The sequence below is a fragment of the Anolis carolinensis genome, chromosome 2 (assembly GCF_035594765.1).
Source record: "Anolis carolinensis isolate JA03-04 chromosome 2, rAnoCar3.1.pri, whole genome shotgun sequence".
Lineage (NCBI taxonomy): Eukaryota > Metazoa > Chordata > Lepidosauria > Squamata > Dactyloidae > Anolis > Anolis carolinensis.
This window is the reverse complement of record NC_085842.1, coordinates 98862010-98882719: the sequence shown is the minus strand read 5'-3', so window position 1 is coordinate 98882719 and position 20710 is coordinate 98862010. Positions and strand designations below refer to the sequence as shown.

The 20710-nt window shown below is 38.9% G+C and overlaps 1 protein-coding gene and 1 long non-coding RNA gene across 2 annotated transcripts in view; one reads left to right on the top strand and one right to left on the bottom strand.

Moving 5' to 3' along the window:
- The window catches only part of cdx1 (caudal type homeobox 1), a 55870-nt gene that overhangs the window by 6245 nt on the left and 28915 nt on the right, over positions 1 to 20710 (top strand). The gene's annotated exons all lie outside the window — the stretch shown is intronic.
- Positions 1413 to 20710, bottom strand: part of LOC134296146 (uncharacterized) — a 63377-nt gene continuing 44079 nt past the window's right edge. The window contains exon 2 of the long non-coding RNA XR_010002723.1: positions 1413 to 7761. This is a non-coding gene — a long non-coding RNA (uncharacterized LOC134296146). The remainder of the gene's footprint in view (positions 7762 to 20710) is intronic.

Here is a 20710-nt window from a genome sequence, read left to right as displayed (position 1 = left end):
CGCCTTGGCCCTGGTGGGCAGCGCCGAGGAGGGGTCGCCTTTGGCGCGGTCTCGCCCTGAACTCTTGACTCCTCCAAAAGCAGGGCGGTGTGTCGGGGGAGCAAAGGGACCCTGCGGCGCTGCCCCGGTTCAAAGGGAAAGGGCCGCCCGGGCAGCGCCCCCCTCCCAGCCAGCCCAGGGCGCCGTGGCCCTTTCTCATGCAGATGGGGCGCTTCCTTCGCCGCTCGGGGCCCCTTTGAAGCCGGAGGGCCGCCCTTTGAAGTGGGCTGGGGTCTCTCCGCCCTTCCTCTGACCCGGCGGAGGCAGCGAGCCAAGCCATGACCTGCTGGAGCCTCTTGCCGCCTTTGGCAGAAGACGAGCGCAGACCCCGCCAAGGAGAGCGCTCTCGGGGTTGCCAGGCAGGGGCGGCGGGCCTCCCAGGGGTTGCATCCCAAGGGAAACGGGAGTCTGCCCGAAACGCGCCTTCAGCAGAGCGTACCTTTTGAACATCCATGGCACAGACTGAGGAACCCCTCGCAGTGCCAGATTTCCCATTGTGCTATTTGTTTATTGCCAGAAGCGAACGGAGGCTTACAGTTGTAATGTATTTTAAAACACAAAGTTAAAAACTTGGCATTATACGAAATGTCCCTTAACTAGTAGCTAACCATTTGTGTTGCTATAAGGTGGTCCTCCATTGTGCTTGTGGCAGGGCTCAGACTGCATTGTAATAGGTGGTCTGTGGTGTGCTCTTCTCCACACTCGCATGTCGTGGACTCCACTTTGTAGCCCCATTTCTTAAGGTTGGCTCTGCATCTCGTGGTGCCAGAGTGCCAGTCTGTTTGGCACCTTCCAAGTCACCCAGTCTTCCGTGTGCCCAGGAAGGAGTCTCTCATTTGGTATCATCCATGGATTGAGGTTCTGGGTTTTAGCCTGCCACTTTTGGACTCTCGCTTGCTGAGATGTTCCTGTGAGTATCTTTGCTCAGGTCTGCTTTAGACAGGCCCCCTTGACCAGTGGGGGGGGGGGGCGACATCTTCCTGCCAAGTTTTTTTTAAGGATAGATTTTGTTTATGTGGTGCAATTCTCCATTTGAAGGCGTTCCATTTCCAAGTGTTTCCAGACATAATGATAGAGGTGATATTCTGTGAGAGAGTGCCACAAAGCAGGTGGTGTAGTCCTTCCAGCCCAAGTAAGGAAGTCACTGAACTAGCACAGGGCCTCATTGGTCCTAAATCCAGCACTACCCTTATCCAAAAGGGCTAGGACCAAAAATGTCGATTTTGATTACTTGTCAAGTTTGGAATGTTTGTATTTGCCTGTTTGTGCCTAAGGAGATTTCTTGGGGATAGGACCCAAAGTCCACATACAAAATGTATTTTATGTTTTACATACCCTTTATACACACAGCCATATACATACATACATATATCTCAATATATATAATGTATTTATTTTTTATTATTTTATTTACTTTATTTCTATCCCTATGGAGATTTCTTGGAGATGAGGCCCAAAGTTCACATACAAAATGTATTTTATGTTTCACGGTATGCTTTATACACACAGCCCGGATATATATATAGTATTTATTATTTTGTTTACTATCCCACTCTTCTCACCCTTGCAGGGGATTCAGGGCGGCATACAAATTGCAATGTGGGGCACAAAACAGGAGTATTTCAGAGTTCTCGATAAGGTTTGTTCAATTAGTTTTTGGAAAGCATACGGTAGTTGAAGTATGTAGACAAAGTTCTCAAATCGTCTAGCAGGGCCGTCCATTGCTCCTCTCAAGAAGAGGGAATTGTGCTTAATAGAGATAAGAAATCCTACAAAAGATTTGTGGGAAACTAGTTAATAAAATGGCTTAATGTGTACTTAAAGAAATAAACTAGAGTCTAAAACCCTCTGCTCAGGCTTGCTCAAATCCCACTTTATTCCCAGCGTTTGTTTTTCTTAGTAAATAATATTTTCAGTTATTGCAAAATTGTCTACTTTTTGTTCTATCTCAATGAACGGAATGAGAGTGGACAGCCTTGCGATGGGCAGGTGCTTGATTTCCTCTTTCTGGAGCAAACACATTGACTGTACCACCATCATTGCTTTCCACTGGGTTTGGTGGTTGTATGTGTATTTGTGCCTTTAAGATGCCTGCCTACTTATGGCAATTCCATGAATTTCAAAGGGTTTTCTTAGGCAAGGAATACTCAGAGTGATTTTGCCAGTTCTTTTCTCCCAAAAATAGCCTACAGCACCTGGTATTCATCTCCTAGCCAAGTACTAACCAGGACTGACTCTGCTTGTTTTCCAAGATCAGATGAATCTGGTGCCTTTAGGGTGGCCCCTGACAAGCCTGTGATTTCCAGATCTGATCTAGGGTCCTTCAACATCCTTATAACCCAGAATATGAAGGCAGAAAACCCCACAATATCTGCTTTGAACTGGGTTAATTCTGAGTTCACACTCCCATGTATTTCAGTTCAAAGCAGAAAATGTGGGATTTTATTCAGCTGTGTGGAAGGGGGCTTAATGGGCCAAGTCATTATTATTATTATTATTATTATTATTATTATTATTATTATTATTATTATTATTATTATCAGTGGGTTTTAATTTGTATTTTAACTCTGTGTATTTTGTGGTATGTCTTTTAATAGTGTTTTATTTCTTGTTTCAATGATGTATCTTACCAAGAGCCTCAGGGAGAGGTAGGCAATAAACTCATCATCATCATCATCATCATCATCATCATCATCATCATCGACTCGAGGATGTTTCGCTTGTATGGCTTTTGCCTTCTTGGTGTTATGTGGTAGCATACCCACACAAAGGTAGATATTAAGTCATTTAAGAAATGGCAAGATATCTTGAAATTGCAAGACATTCTTGTTTTTGTGTATCTTTGTCATTTGTGACTTACGGTGGCACTAAGGCAAATTCATTGTGGGATTTTCTTGGCGAGATCTGTTCAGAGAGGTTATCCCCTTGCCTTCCTTTGAGAGTATGATAGCTAAGTGAGGATGCGAATCTTAGTTTCTAAAGTTGCAGTTCAAAGCTCCAGCAGCTATACCATGCTGGCCCCAAATTGTAATTATGTGATAATAACTAGTGGCAGAAGAGAATTAATAGCTTCTTGCTGCTTTCTCTCTCCTTTCTCTGAAATCCCTCAGCCTGCCCAGTGTGACTTAGTACTGGATAGTATTAGTGGAGGATTTGGAGAGAAAAGAGGAACTCGGCAAGTATCTGAGCTCTTCAATAAAAGTTCATGAGCAACAATATATTTGCAAAGTAAAGGAGTCAATAGGTAATATGTTTACTGTTTTAAGGCCATAAGGTTGTAGATTTAACAAACCATGTATTTACTAAACTCAAGAATGATGACTGAATAGAATAGAGTTTCTGTTCATTTTCATATTGATAATGCCAATCCCATGAAACAGATTTGGGGCCTTTATCTTTGATTTTGGTGATTTGTTTACTTCCTTAAGACTCAGCAGGGTGGATAACCATCTGGCTAATGAAATAATCTCACTTTTGATATCTCTGTGGTTATCCTCAGAACCCATTTTAACCAGAAAAAGATTAAAATCCAGTTCTGACTTGATTTGTTATTTTGTGCCTTCCAGTCATTTCTGAGTAATAGTTACTTTAAGGCAACCTGTTACTGAGTTTTCTTGCCGATACTTGTTTAGATAGTACTTTTAATTTATCAAAACATGAGCCAGCTAATATTTTAAAATACAGTAGTCTCTCACTTATCCTAGACTCGCTTATCCAAGGTCCTGGATTATCCAATGCATTTTTGTAGTCAATGTTTTCAATATAGCGTGATATTTTGGTGCTAAATTTGTAAATACAGTAATTACAACATAACATTACTGCCTATTGAACTACTTTTCTGTCAAATTTGTTGTATAACATGATGTTTTGGTGCTTAATTTGTAAAATCATAATCTAATTTGATGTTTAATAGGCTTTTCTTTAATACCTCCTTATTATCCAAGATATTCGCTTATCCAAGATTCTGCCGGCCCATTTAGCTTGGATAAGTGAGACTCTACTGTATTGGCAACAAGACTGGGAAGTTTTATTTGGTGACGGTGAGAAACAAAGGAATAAAATTTTCATCAAATTTTACTTAAAACGGTGTTATATGCTGAAGTTGTATTAATAAAATGTAGTGTCAAATGCTAGTTAAGCTCAATGATTTGATTGTGAAAATTAACATGAGAAGCCAGCTAGGTGGTATGTTAAATACAATTCTAAGAAGTTACTGTCTCCTTCAGTGCACTGTCTATATATATAAAAGGCTTTTGGCATCACGGAGACTCACAAAACAACAAAACCCCAAACCCTCCAAACTCAAAAATTGCCAACACAATCAATCATCCCCACCTCAAGTAAGATACAACATAATTACACTAACAACACAATCACAACAGCAACAACCACAACAGGCGACCAGGTACTCTTCACCCAGCTGTTTTCAACTTCAACTTTCAACATTCCTAACACCTTAAGCTTCTGAGAGAAAAAAAACAAAAGGGACTCAGGCTGTTACGAATGCTGGGAGTTGAAGTCCAAACCACCTGCAGCAAAGGCCCAAGTTGGCCCACGCCTGTATCCCAGGGCACAGACAAACTGCATTTAGACCTCATCCATACTACTGTCCCTAGAAAATACAGATTATCTGATTTCAACTCCATTATGTGGCAGTCTACACTCAAACTCCTGCCACACAACAATATTACCCAGAATACCAAGGCACATCTGCCAATATCTCCTTTCAACTGGATTATCTACCTTGGCATTCTAAATAATATTCCTCTATGACATCGCCTTCACTCTACACTGCGATCTAATCCAGTTCAGTCTACATTTTATACAACTGTGTACAACTGACCTCATATAATCCAATTCTAACCACCTAATACAACATTATCAATATAATATATAAGACTTACTATGGTATAATAATAGAAAACAATATGATCTCTAAAACCAGGAGACGAAATAAAGACCAACACTCAGAAAGCAGGGAAATTGGGAATTCTACAAACGAAACAATCAGGGCCAGCTAACACTTCCCAACAAAACATTCCTCCAGACAGTAAACAAACACCCTTTCAACCTGCAAGGCCATTAAAAACTAATCAAGGTGGCTAATTCCACCATTCAAACCTCCCAAACCGACACTATTAATTCCTATTCAAACTGACCAACCAAGGATTCCGCAAGGTAAAAACCCACCAGGCTTACAACCATCAAGGCTATTCAATACTTTTCAACCAGGCCAACCAACATTTCCCCTACATACAAAACCCCCAAACTTTGAAACCACAACACTACTCTGTCCCATTCAACCTCGCCTAGCAACAATACCTTATGTGCAAAACGACCAGGCTTTTAACCTACAAACCTATTCAATACCATTCAGTCTGGCCAAACAAGAATTCCCCTACTAAGGAAGTACCCACACTTCAAAGCGCCTCTTTGATTAATGCTTTGACTCCAACCACTCCACAAAACGGCCAGACTTTCACGCTGCAAGGCTATTCACTCCTATTCCACCTGGCCAACAAATAATTCCCATAAGCCACAGCAACGCGTGGCCGGGCAAAGCTAGTTACTTATAAAATGTTGTGTACATAGATGATGTTATGTAAAATAACTCCCACAATTCCTAACAGTAGGCTATTAGGAATCACGGGAGCTGTAGTCCAAAATACCCAGAGGAGCAAAGTTTGCTCATGCCTGTGATAGATTTTCTTTAGGGTCACTATAAGTCAGAAATCACTTGAAGGCAACAACTATTATATTATATATCTAAATATTATAGCAAAATGAAATTACAGAAGGATATGTACAATTTTATTTCATTATAACATCTATTTATAGCATAATCATTATAATAATAATATTTATAATTTATTATTATTGTATTATTAAAAATACCATTCTTTACATAATTCCATCTATGTACACAGCATGTTGGAAGCCAGCATGGTATAAAGATTTAAATGCAACTTTGGTGACCAAGGTTTAAATCCCTTCTCACTTCTGGAAACTCACTGCATGGTCTTTGGCAAGTCACACTCTCAGCCTTAGAAAAAACCCTGATAGGGGCGGGGCCCCATAAGAATGACTTGAAGGCATATAACAAATATACATGTCCATCTGGTGCTTATAACAGTGAAAAGAAAACAATTTCATATGATTTGAGACCTATTATTGTAAAACACATATCATAATCATCATTATCTTAATTATGGCACTAAGAAATGAGGTACTGAAAGATGATGTGTTCATCTTCTTCTCGCTAGTGAGCCATGCTCACTAGCACCACAAAACTCCTCCTTTCAGTATGACAGCCTGACTCTAGTGAGTTTTAGGGAGTGAGATCAGGAAACAAAGCATAGCTAAGACACTGTAGTTAGTTACATATCACATGCAAGATAATCCTTTCTGAGCCTAGGAAAATATTATTACATCATATGAATAATAATAATAATAATAATAATAATAATAATAATAATAATAATAATGCTTTATTTATAACCTGCCCTCTCTCCACAAGAGTTTTTACAGTTGTGGCAGTGATGGTCTAATTGTAAACATACAGTAGAGTCTCACTTATCCAACACTCGCTTATCCAACGTTTTGGATTATCCAGCGCATTTTTGTAGTCAATGTTTTTAATACATCATGATATTTTGGTGCTAAATTCGTAAATACAGTAATTACTATGTAGCATTACTGCGTATTTAACTACTTTTTCTGTCAAATTTGTTGTATAACATGATGTTTTGGTGCTTAATGTGTAAAATCATAACCTAATTTAATGTTTAATAGGCTTTTCCTTAATCTCTCCTTATTATCCAACATATTTGCTTATCAAACGTTCTGCCGGCCCGTTTATGTTGGATAAGCGAGACTCTACTGTAATATGAAACAGTTATGAGCACTGAAATCTATCTTACAAGTCTAGCTGCCTAACAAGATGCCAGCCACAGTGCTTTGTCAGAAAATGAAGAAAGAAACAGCAGGTTGCAAACCAGCAGCGCCATATGAACTTTCAAAATACACAATGCTCTGTTTGTTAAAATACCAAATTAGAAAAAAAAAGAATGCTAAAAGCAAAAAGATCATTGGGCAGGTTAGGGGCCACAGTAAAAGTAGACAAAACTCTGATTAGTTGATAGTGTATTCTGCGTGGGATTATGGTACAATGAGTAAAAAAAAAACCCTTTCCTTTTACTATTAAGAAAGATTGCCCATGCAAATTACCTAACTATGTGCCAGTCATATATATAGGTACATACAGATATGAAACTCACAGGGTGCATGTCACATACCTTATTCAAGTCCCCATTTATTTCATAGAATTTTCTTAGGCAAGGAATACTTAAGGTTTGCTGTTACTATTTCTCTGAAATATAGGCCACAGCAAGTGGTATTCCCCTCGGGGTCAACCAGGCTTGACCCTTAGATTCCAAGATCAGACAAGATCTGATGCCTTCAAGGGATGTAGGCAGTCCCTACAACTGATAGGTAGGAATACCTCTGTTAGTACATGGCACTTTTACTTGGATTTTTCTGGTGCAGGTAAAGCACTTCATATAAAGAGAGAGTATATTACATTCTGTTCTGCTGTCTAGTTCTTCTTTCAGAGTCAAACACTTTGAAAAAGGGTTGTTGTATGTCTTTCGGGCTGTGTGGCCATGTCCCAGAAGTATTCTCTCCTGACATTTCACCCACATCTATGGCAGGCATCCTCAGAGGCTGTGAAAAAAAGATTTTGAAAAGATTTTTTAATAAGTATGAAGCAATTGGATATAATTGCAAAATTAATCAATCCAAATAGATGAACACTTGGTATCATGCTGCAACTGAGGTAGGAGATTAGCATTTCCCTTAGAAGTATCAACTGTTTAATCATGTATAAATCATAATGCCTGTGGTTTGTAAATTAAAGCCTTCTGCTTGGTCCCTTCTTGAATAAACAGCTTCCAGGATGTTTTGGGGGGGGGGGGGGGGGTGCCGCCTCACTAATCAGGAATGAGAGGTTTCTAAGGATTCTTTGATTTTTAAGATACTTACTTAACATTATTAATACAGACCTACACTATCATTTAATCCTAATGGTTTTAATAGCATTGATTTCCACAGATTTAATGCGCCAGACAGGGGTTTCCATCAGCCAATTAGTTATTGGCTTGAAACCAAGGTTGAGAACAAAGACGTTACTTTTGAAATGTAATTTAATAAACACAGGTTCAGAATCAGACCTTCTAGATTTGATACTGTGACCTTTTGGATGTTATTGGACCACAGTTCCTGTCAGGCTCAGGCTTCATAGTAATGCCTGTTGGGTGTTGCTGTCCAAAAATATAGGGAAAGTGACTGGTTCCTCAATTCTGTTAATGTAAGAATAATGGATTTTAAAGCAGTCTGGACACTTTGGTTCCTAAAATATGCAAGTGCAGTGTTTTGTATATTTTATACACCATTGTCATAATTAGGAGATTGAATCATTTCAAATACAGTAGAGTCTCACTTATCCAACATAAACGGGCCAGCAGAACGTTGGATAAGCGAATATGTTGGATAATAAGGAGGGATTAAGGAAAAGCCTATTAAATGTCAAATTACATTATGGTTTTACAAATTAAGCACCAAAACATCCTGTTTGAAATCCAAAACCCCTGGAAGACCAGAGCTGGGAACACACTGATATACTGTAAATTAATCATCTCTAGAATCCCATATTGAGCAGAGCAATGGCAACACTGGGAAACCAAAGTTTGCTAAATATTTGATATTGGTCAACTGTCTCCAGAATCTCACCTGGAGCTGAGTGGCTCCGTGTTGGGAGGAGGGCTCGGCTTGTGCCTTCCAGCCTGGCAGAACGGGGCTGGGTTGGAGAGCCTCTGAAGGGAGGAGGGGGTCTCTTGTGTTTCTAGGGTGCTATGCCTCTAATGATCCTTTCATGGGTTAAAAGAGGAGGAGGAGGCCAGAAAGTGCAAATTGCTGCAAGGCTGACAGAGGTAAAAGAGGAAGAGAGAGTACTTGGGGGAGAAAAAGGAAGGGAGAAGGAGAGAGGGGGGATCTGGAGCAAAGTGGGAGGAAAGGGGGGTCCTCCGCCCACCCGCCCAGGTAAGGAGATGACAGAAGGCAGGCAGCCCCCCACCCCACTCGCCAGCCCTGACTTGGCCTTGCCTGCGGCCCTTTCCCTAGCCCAAGCCCGCTGCTTTGGATTCTGTCCCCCCTATTCTTTCCTTCCAATCATGAGCCCTTTTGATTTGGAAACGAGGCCGGTTTGGAGACAGGAGGCTCTGCGTGTGCCAAGAGAAAGAGGGAGGGAGAGGGAGAGCCATCGTGCTTCCTTTTTTTCCCTTCCTCCCTCCCTCGCATACAAATGCCCCCCCCCCATGGGATGATTCACCCCCCTTCCTTCCCTTCCCTTCCAAGATGCGCTTTCCTCCTTCCAGTTTTTTCGAACGGGAAAGAGCCACAGCTCTCACTTTGGATTGAGTGAAGGGTGCAATGTTTCCAATTGGCCACTAGATGGCGTCGGATAATACGGAGTGTCGGATAAGCGGAAGTCGGATAAGTGAGACTAGTGTAGTAGTTTTGTGGCATTTTATAAAAAGGAATAACTCCACATCAAAGAATCAATGTGTAATTTTCTTTTTACAATAACATTAATAACAACAGCAGCAACAACAACTGGAGTCACAATTAAGAAAAAATGCAATTACCCAACCCACAAAAGCCAAATATTAAAATAATATTAGTTAACACATATCAATTAAATGATTAACACATATCAATTAAATATACTTAAAAATATAAAACCCAGACTATAGGTGTACAGAATAGATTTGTATTTCTTCTCCATTTCATCAGCAAACATGAAAAGGTTCAGCTCTAAGATATACACTCTAAAATAGAAATATCACTTGGAAAGCAATTCCAGGCAGTGAGTAGAACTATAGAAAAGGTCTGCCTGTGCCTAAAAATCCAACATGTGTTTACTGTAATATGAACCAAACCTGTCCCTAAGACCTTCAGGAACAGTGAGAATCACAGAGATAAAGATGTTTCTCTGTAAATGCCAGAGCTGGAATGCCGAGGGCATTTCAGAGCCGATATTATCACACTGATCTTAATTTTAAAGTAAAGTAAAACGCAGTTGATCCAGAGTTTGTGTAATAGTTTCATTGGCTTCTTATAGTTATAGAAGCAATATATTTTTCGTAGGCTACAACATGCATTGGTGCTGTTGGGCATTTCCTTCTGGTGACATTTCAGGCCATGTTGAGTGAAAGTCTGTTTGTGTAATAGGTCTTTCTTCTCCATTTAAAGTCTGCCCCACAATCTGCATTACAAAGCAGAGGAAGGACTAAGATTGTTAAATTGCTGAATTTTACTCACGTAGAACAAATCCTCCCAGTAAGCTACATAAGAGTTTACAAAAGGCACAAATGACAGAAGCAAGATCCTAACCAGAAGAAAGCCCTGTGTCCAATTTCTAGTCTAACTTTAAGACCAATGCTGAAAAAGTATACCCACCAGCACCTTCTAGAAAATATAAAGCAGCATATTATTTAATCTAAAAGTTAAGATGTCAACATAAAATGTATTTTTATAATTATAGTGCTATTTTTCACACTAAAAAAAATATGTGGGAGAGCTGTGAAAATTGACTTCCGTGGGTTTTTTAATGTTAATAATGATCTAGATTAGGACTATGGTGCGAAGGGAGGAGGATTTTGAGATTTTAACCCGCTTCCTGCTATTTCCCAGTTGAAATCGCCCTGCCCCATATGTATGCTGCTTGTCATGCAAAACAAATAGCAACTTTGGGGAAGTGTCCCTCATAGGGAAATGGGGCTGGGAAAAAGCTTATTCCTCCTTTCCCAGTGACATGACTCACTTCTGAATTTAAATTCTTTCCCCTCTCCCCATTGTTAATTTAGCATAAAGGCAAAATGCCTTAAAAGCAATACATTGGAGATTTGAAAAGTTTGATTTTTTGGCTGTGGGCAGGAAATTGGAAGTGGCAACTTCATTTCTCATATTTTTAACTGTACTTCTTAATGCTTCAGTTGTGATTCTAGATACAGTATGTGTGTTTGTGTGCTTTCTAGTTACCTGTTGACTTACAACAACCTTATTGAAGTCTTAGGGTTTTCTTAATCAAGGAGTATTCGGGGTGGTGATAAGATATGTAAGGAAAGCAATTTTATGACAAAAACTAACTCATCCTCACCTTTTGTTATATTAAAAAATATGTAGAGCTAGCCATATAGATGCTTCTGAATCTTGGCAAATTTTCATATAAGCCTGCAAATGTATGTATAAGTATGTGTGTAAGACTGTAGTTCTAAATGGATTTATTAGACAGCAGGCCCATAGACAGGATTTTGATTCGGGGTGGGGGGGGGGGGGTGAGTGGGGCTGAGTCTGTGTGAGAGAGGATCTACCCTAGCAAACCTTTTGTATTGTTATCCCAATACCCCCATGCATACGGGAGATATTGAGCATGGTGATCAGATCATGATATGAATAAACATAACAGTTTAAATCATAAATGTAAGGCCTTCTCGTGGACCACCCTGAAATCTTTTTGGGAGGGGGGCTGAAGCCCCTCAACCCCCCCCCCCCCCCGCTACATGCCTGCTAGACAGTAAGTCAAATCAAATACAATGGAATTTACTTCTGAATAAACACATTTCGTATTACATGGTAACACAAAGCTTAGCAATGAGTAATATACATAGAAATTAATGGAAGCTAGTTGCAATGAACCTTTGCTGGGTTACATGTATGTAAATGCTGGACAGAAGCAACAAAATACATTTCTGCAAATATTCTTAAAATATTTCTGCTTTTAATGTGCAGAGAATGCTCACAAACTATGTGTGAAACTCTTACACTTTATAATTATAATTTTTGACAGCTTTCCTTCTGGCTTTCATATCATTCAACATTTAAAATAGACCATGAATAGTTTGTTGCATGTGTTTTATATTTAAGCTTTGAAACTGTCCTTCGGGTAGTTATATAGATTACATGACATATTTTTTTTCCGTGTTCAAATAATTTTTCAAAAAGAATGATGCTCTTTTGTTATTGAGCTGAAATATCCCGATGGCACCACATCCCACCTCATCTTGGAAGCTAAGCAGGTTTAGGTCCAGATAGTACTAGGATAGGGGACCTCCAGGGAATACCTGTTCATGATTCTGAAGAGGCACTTTTATTTTAAAGAGTGCATCTTCTGTTTTCTTGAACAAAAGGGAGAAAATGAAGGGTTTGGGCAAAGCGTGTCACTATATTCAGGGACTATATCAAAACTGGATAGATATATGAAATACTCTTTTCTCTGTGAAAAGTCAGGCTGGCTCAATTTCTGTTGAGCTTCCCATGCACAGTTAAAACAGTGCTGTTGTAACCAGTCTTTTGTCTTTAAGGCTGTTTTTTTTTAATCCTGGCTTTTATAGTATTTTTTTAACCAGGTCTTGAAAAATGTTTTTAACACTTTGCTACTTGGAAAAAGGAGGTTATTGTGATCATTATTATCAGACTCATTCTGATGTTGCTAAGTAAATGGTGGCAGAGCTGGATGCTTTCAAGATTAGTGGCAAACCAGTTTTGCCATATCATATTGAAGAATACATTTGATTGAAATTCAAATTAGTATTCTCAGACACATTTTTTTTGCTAAGGTTGCATGAAAAATTGAGATTCATTCAAATCGTGGCAGATGGGAATGTGTGAGTTTCCAAATGCTGTTCTATAGTTCATGCCATAGTGTAAGTGGATTATTTAATAGGCTGCTCTTTAATTTGTATATCTTACAACCAATTTCATTGTGAATTTTCTAGAATGACAAACATTTGGTGTTGGTTATCAGTATAGAATATATCATGTCTTATTTTTGAATCAGTATATACAGAATTTCACTGAAATGTAACCAGTACAGATTCTATTTCCTGGTTAAATAATTTAAATGTAGATGCAAGTCATCACCACTTAACTAAGTCTGGCATAAGACTAGCACCAGTGTTAACTACATATTTTCGTATTTTGAGATCTATTATTTTAATATAGTGGAGGGCAAAGTGCCATCAGCCAATACTGATTCTCCGAGCACTGACAGCTTTTCCTCTGTGAGCAGAGATACAAAAAATGCATAGCATATATACACAAGAAGTATGCACGTATACACACACCTATTTCTTAAATTATTAACCATGGTGTGCAGCTGGCCTCATAATGAGATTTGTTGTGCAGCCACCAGCCTTTTGTTCCATCTATGGTCTTTTAAAATATTCTTTCTTTGATGATCTAGGAAATAGGTATATTTATCCTATGTGTCTATGTTCACCAGATGTTAATTATTAAAATTAATTATCTAGGTTCATGGTTGCATATATAGACCCAAAGAGAAAAACCCAGTAAAGCACCATACTGGACGGTTATCAACATTTTGGATCACAAGGGAAATTGGTCTAATTCTTCTTTTAAAAAAAGCAATAGCACTTTTTTTCTTTAATGATCAGCACTATTGAGTCTGCAAAGACTGAACTCTGTTCTAGTCTAATTCTTATATGTTTCTCTTTGGAAGCATATTTGGGTATTGCTTATTCACAATTGCATACAGGATTGTAGCTTTTATCTTTAATATTTGCACTGATTTCTCTGCTATAATGGTCATGCAATCATCATGCATCACCTTCTTATGATCACCATGTGTTTTTTTTAAAATGATTCTTTGTTCTAAACGTTTTACACTGTGTTATACTATAATGGACCACTACATTGATCATTAGGTTGCAGGTTAGAAATGTATTATAAGTGGATTGGGGCTAGTTGTAGGTTCCTAGTCTAAGAAGAATGTGTTGGTAAAATACTACAACCACTTAATTGTTTGTAGGACTCATAATTGACTTATTTTCTAATCAACATATACAGAATTTCACTGAAACTTAACTGATACAGACCCATTTTCCTAGTTAAATAATTTGAATGTACATGTAAGTCATCACCACTTAACTAAGCTTGGCGTAAGCCTGGCACCAGTGTTAATTAAATATTTCGAGGTCTACTATTTTAAGCAACAGTGTTGGGCAAAGTACAACCTAGCCAATACTAATGGACTACATCTACTAGTACACCTCACTGTTAATGATACTGGCCAGGGTTTGTGAGAGTTGTAGTCCACCCTACTTTAATGGCAAGGTTACCAACTAGTAAATGTTTTAATTCTTGTACTGAAATTATTGACATGCAAGAATACTCGATCAGTTGGAGATCATTGAGCAAATAATCAAACAAAACATACACACTTTCTCTCCACGTGGAGAAAAGCAGTTGAGATGGAAGCAACTGAGCCATGAAGAGTTGATTAAAGCTCTCTAGCCTTCGTTGACTTTGGCCGTCTGCTACTGGTTAAGAAACATAGAGCTCACTTGTTTTTTTTTTCAAGTAAAAAGAAAACTGTTAGCACTGTTCATTCAGTTATGCTTCCCAGTCTATGTTTAGTTTGGTCTAGTTACTAGTAGCTTTAGTAGATCATAAGCCGGCTACATCAATAGCAGAATACATCAATATCTAGATCAAGGGAAGTAATAATACCAATCTATTCTGCTTTGGTCAGACATCCCTGGGAATATTGTGTTCAGTTCTGGACACCACAATTCAAGAAGGATACTGGTAAGTTCATAGAAGGTTGAACAAAATGGTCCTAGGACTGGAAGCCAAGCCCTATTAGATGCAGCTTAGGGAGCCTGGAGGAGAGAAGGTTAAGAGGTGGCAGGATAACTCTGTTTAAATATTTGGAACAAATTCATATTGAGGAGGGAACAAACTTGTTTTATGTTGCTCTAAAGATTAGTACACAAACAAATGGATTAGAATTACAAGAAGAGAACTTTCTGATGCTAGGAACTGTTTGACAGAGGCTGCCTCAGAGTGTGGTGGAGTCTCCTTCTCTGGAGGTTTTTTAGCAGAAGCTGGATGGCCATCTGTTGGGAATGGTTTGATTGTGATTTCCTGCATGGCAGAATGGGGTTGGTCTGGATAGCCCTTAAGATATCTTCAAATTCTATAATTCTACGTTCTTCTGTGTAATCCCTTATTATAAAAACCTTTAGATGTTTAATCTTTTTCTTCCAATCCCTAGCAAGAGCTTTTCATAAATTCTGGCACATTTGTGGTGTGAAGTAAGAACTGGGAAAAAATGTTCTGTGCTCAAACATCTGCTGCATCTCAGTAATTAGCAATAATTTATATTAGTGAAAACAACTAGACTATACCAATGTTGTAAGAGATCGTTATTTCCTAAACTAAGGCCTTGTTAAAATGTTTCATAATATGATTAACATTATCTCAATTTCTATAATCAGAATATACCAAATTAGTCTTATTAGGCATTAAAGAAGCCCTGCTTTTCTTAGCTCTTCTGATCTAATTCGGTTGCAGTGCAATATAAAGAATTTTTATTGTGCTGGAAAGCTTTACTGCTGTTTTAAAATTCACTGGGAAGATAAGCTGCTTTCCCTTTGTTATGAGTTGTCAAAAATGTGTTGTGCATGGTTGGAGCCAAAAGGTGTTTCAAAGGCACAGGGAACAAGCCTGGCATATTTTTCATAGTAAAATACTCAAGGAATTGTACTACCTGTCAGTGATCCTATGTTGTTCAGCTCCCCTATTTTCTGCAGTGCCATGCCTTTGGTTGAATACTCTGCATAGTGACTATTCTGCCTGAGACTCTGTTCTTCACCATCCTCAGTGTCAAATAAATTCAGTCCCCCATGTTTGTACCCTAACATTCATTTCAGAGATCAGGTTAACTTATTTTCCACTTAGCAATTTATTTTCTTTACATTTCTAATTAATTTCTGATTTGTTTTAGATATCTAAACTTGTAATGCTTAATTTGGAAGCAAAACCACTGTTTTTATTTGGTCAAAATTTCAGTCAGGTTTTACAGCACAGTATATACAGATTGTGGTTTAAGTCCTTTTCAATAGAAAAACAGGTGTGTTTACTGCCTTCATGAGAATAAATTAGCATTACGAAATTTCTGTTTCGATATATCCCAATCATTTCCCTTTTTTCAAACTTTTGGCTCGGTTCTCTGGGGCTCACGGGAGATGTAAGAAAAAATATCAAGTTGAGCAGGCTGCTGCAGCACTTGCTTCAAGGAGGGCCACAGCACAATGAATGACATGATTGGTTCCTGTGATCTCACTTATACAAAGAGCTTTGCAATGTTCCTCTCACTTCATGAGAAAATCCTACTGAAAAGCATAGTGAGGCACTCTCTTTGATGCATCAATTTTGGATAATTTTTATAACAAATATTTTACTTGTGTGTGTAAAGAAATGCAGGTTTGTATTTATATGCGTGTGTCAGACATGGTGAAGTCACACGCATGTGACACTGTTCCTCTTACTACCCAGAACGATGCGTAACAGATTGAGAAGTAAAAGGACTCCTTATCAGTCTGCTTAGTCCCAGGCCACGTGGCAGATGACTTTTGAAACAGTGAGGAAGGAGAGGATTTAAAGATCTTTGAGCTGTTTAAAGGGGAAAATATATAACATGGGGGCTTAAAATAACTTTGTGGTCCTTATTATTGCATTTTATATTGCTGTTTTGAGGATAGGTAGTGAAACTGTGGAGCCATTGTGTTGTACTGCTGGACTCTGACTCTGGAGACCACAGTTCAGTTCCCTGCTTGGCTATGAAGACCCATTGGGTGACCTTGGGCATGTCACACCTTCAGGCCCAGAAAACTCCATGAAGGATTCACCTTAGGATGGGGAACACAACAACAGGAAACTCCAGCCCTCATGTTTTTGTCTTCAAGTTTCTTAAGACCTGACTACCGTGTTTCCCCGAAAATAAGACAGTGTCTTATATTAATTTTTGCTCCCAAAGGTGCTCTAGGTCTTATTTTCAGGGGATGTCTTATTTTTCCATGAAGAAGAATTCACATTTATTGTTGAACAAAAAAATGAACATTTATTATATACTGTACAGTAGTTATCATAACAAACCAGATAAACTGTGAATCCTATCAAGAATTTCTTGTTATTACCATTATTTCCATGTACAACACTCTATGGTATGTACATTTACCAATCCCGCATACTCTGGTGTTCTGTTTGACGGGCATGCTTCCAAACAAAAACTTTGCTAGGTCTTACTTTCGGGGGAGGCCTTATATTTAGCAATTCAGCAAAACCTCTACTAGGTCTTATTTCTTGGGGATGTCTTATTTTAGGGGAAACAGGGTAGTACAGTGGTTATGGGGATGATGTTCAAAGCATCTAAAGAGTAAAAAGTCCCCCACTTCTATTTTAGAAAGATGTGTAACTGTAGTCAGATGTGCTCTAACTTATTTACTTTGCATCTTGTTGCCAAAATTCATATTTACCAGGAACCATAGATACTTAAACAATTCTCACTGAAAATCCCACATTTTTTAACATTTTCTTTTCAATGTGCTAAATTTTACAAACAGTTTCATACTACTTGGTCATACTGGCTGTAGACTTCTGTGTTGTAGCCCCAAATGTCTATGTTCAAAGCTCCAGTTCACTTACGAAGAATGTTCATCTAAATGGGAATATCATTGGCTACAATGCAGTATACATTTGGAGCATCCAGACATGTATCTCCATGCGCATCCTGACACATTTCATCAGCTATGCACAAATGGATTGGGTAAGGGAAACAAAAGATGTTCCATTTTTCTCTTTAACAGCAATGATCTTGATAACTAAATAAATTCCAAGATACTGTTCTGTGGCAGTCCACAAAAGTCAACATTGACACTGAAATACAACATTGCCTGGGCTCTGTGAGTGCAGCATTTTTCTGAATGAGGCAGAGAGTGTTTGAGGATTAGAACATCTGTAGGGATACCAAGGTGCATGTTTATGAAGCGAAACCCTGTTATACGCCTGCGAAACATTGACCGTCTACAGACATCACACTCAACTCCTTGAACGATTCCATCAGCATTGCCTCTGAAAAATCCTGCAAATCTCTTGGGAAGACAGGTGGACAAATGTCAGCATGCTTGAAGAAGCAAAGATCACCAGCATTGAAGCGATGCTCCTGTGCCATCAACTCCACTGGATTGGCCACTTTGTCCGAATGCCTGATCATCATCTCCCAAAGCAGTTCCTATATTCCCAACTCAAGAACGGAAAATGGAATGTTGGTGGCAGGAAAAGAGATATAAAGATGGGCTTAAAGTTAACCTTACAAACTTTGGCATAGACACTGGGAACTGGGAAGCCCTGGCCCTTTAGCGCTTCAGCTGGAGGTGAGCTGTGACCAGTAGTGCTGTGGAATTTGAAGAGGTACGAATGGAGGGCGAAAGGGAGAAACCAAGAGGAAGGCTTGTCAAGCCAACCCTGATCGGAACCGCCTTCCATCTGGAAACTGATGCCCTCACTGTGGAAGAACATGCGGGTCAAGAATAGGGCCCCACAGTCACCTATGCATCCACCGCCAGGACACTATGCCTTGAAGACAATAATACTTGGACAACGAGGGATTGCTTAAGTAAGTAAGTCTAGAGACTAGGGTTTCACTCCCTGCTCAACAATGGAAACCCACTGGGTTACTTTGGGTGAGTCATGACATCTCAGTCCAGAAAACCCAGTGATAGATTTGTCTTGGGGGTCACTGTAACTTGAAAATGACTTAAAGGCACACAACAACAACAACAACACAAACATTTCACTAGAGTGAAAGTATGTGTACCAGAACAATTGTAAAGTTAGTTTCTTTGGACTTCCATGATCTGTTTCAGTTTCGATATGATTGATTTATACCCTGATGTGTCATTAAGAATCACACATTTTATCTGTTTTGTTTTTTAGGCATGAATAGATATCAAAGGGTAATTTGTTTCATATCAGTTAACTTGAATAAGTCATGGTCTCAGAACAATAGAATATACCTTTGACCTTGACAACTATCAATACTTTGTCATGAATTGCCAGAGGTAAAAGAATTTGAATGTGTACCAGTGTGTGCCCGTACCACCACATATACTCAGGGGTGATTCCTTTTATAGTTCATTCAGCATATTAAAGCAGCTTCCTTATCTAATGATAGCTAAGTTGAGCACTAATTAGGGTTACTCATTAACAAAGGCAGTGATAGCGTCTGTTCACGGAGACATTATTCCTCATTTTGAACTCCTTGCTTCTGGCCTCATGCTTGGGTTTATTTGGGTGGATAAAGGGGGTCATTTACCTCATATGTATGTGACAAGACTCGAGAGAGGAGGGGGATCAAAATAAGTGAGCCTGGCTTATCGGAAGATAGTCAAGTGCTAGCAATAAAGTATTCAAATATTTTTCAAAATGGCAATTAGCCCCGAGACCTGCTTTCAGGAAGGAGTGGTTTAATGAATAAAGAATACTATTTAATTGGAAAGCAAATATAGCAGGAGATTGTCTTTGAAGTCAGTGAAAACAAGATAGTTTATGTTCTTAAACATCAAGATATGAATTTCGACTTGAACTGGCAGGCTCATATTGTTAATCAAAGATGGAAAGTATTTTAATTATTTTTCACTTTTTTCCAATATTATCCTTGCTGTTGTAATCATATTACAATTATTCCCCTTCTAGGTTTATTGATTTGTACATCTATCATGTTGAGAAGGTACAGCTGCGGGGTCAATTCTAATTCTAATTGTAAAATGCTATTAATTATATTATGTATCTTCTTCCAATGGAACTATCATATGTCCCATAACATATGATAGAGTGTACCTTTCTCTTTCTCACATTTCCAGCATACGTCTTTCTTGGTTTTATATATTTTAGCTAGTATCTGTGGGGTAAAGTACCATCAATAGTGGACTTCATAACATTTTTCTTTAAGATCATTAGTAGGTAAAGGTAAAGGTTTCCCTTTGACATTAAATCTAGTCATGTCTGACTCTGGGAGTTGGTGCTCATCTCCATTTCTAAGCTGAAGAGCCAGTGTTGTCTGTAGACACCTCCAAGGCCATGTGGTCAGCATGACTGCCTGGAGTGCTGTCACCTTCCCGCCGGAGCGGTACCTATTGATCTATTCACATTTGCATATTTTCAAACTGTTAGGTTGGTGATAGCTGGGTCTAACAGCAAGAGCTCACCCCACTCCCTGGATTTGAACCACCAACCTTTTGGTCAGCAAGTTCACCATCTCAGCAGTTTAACCCCACTGCACCATTGGGGGCTCAAATTATGATTTCTAGAACACGTAAAAGTTGTGAGGGATTATAAAAGAGACTCCATGTTAGAGGCGAGTTAATTGGAAAGGAGTTGTTGGTGATCGCTGATTTGCTGAGCCAGCCAGGATTCTGATTGGCTGCTGCATCTAGCCTGGCACTGAGACCAACGCTTTCCAACTGCCACTTTTTTATTCTGGAGAGAGAGAAAGTAGCTGACAGGAATTTGGTCAGGAATAAAACGGCTGTCATGCTCTCTTAATTTTGATTACTCAATCTGCTCAATCTGCACCCATTAGTAAAAAGAGTCTGAGAAGCTCAGAAAAGGCTTTTGATTTGGTTCATGCTGATTTAATTGGACCATTTAAACCCTGAAAAGGTGGGAGGTTTTTCTGTTTATGTATTTTGGACGATTATTCTAATTTTGCTTGGAGCCTCGTTTTAAAACAGAAAAGTGAAGTTTTTTGGTA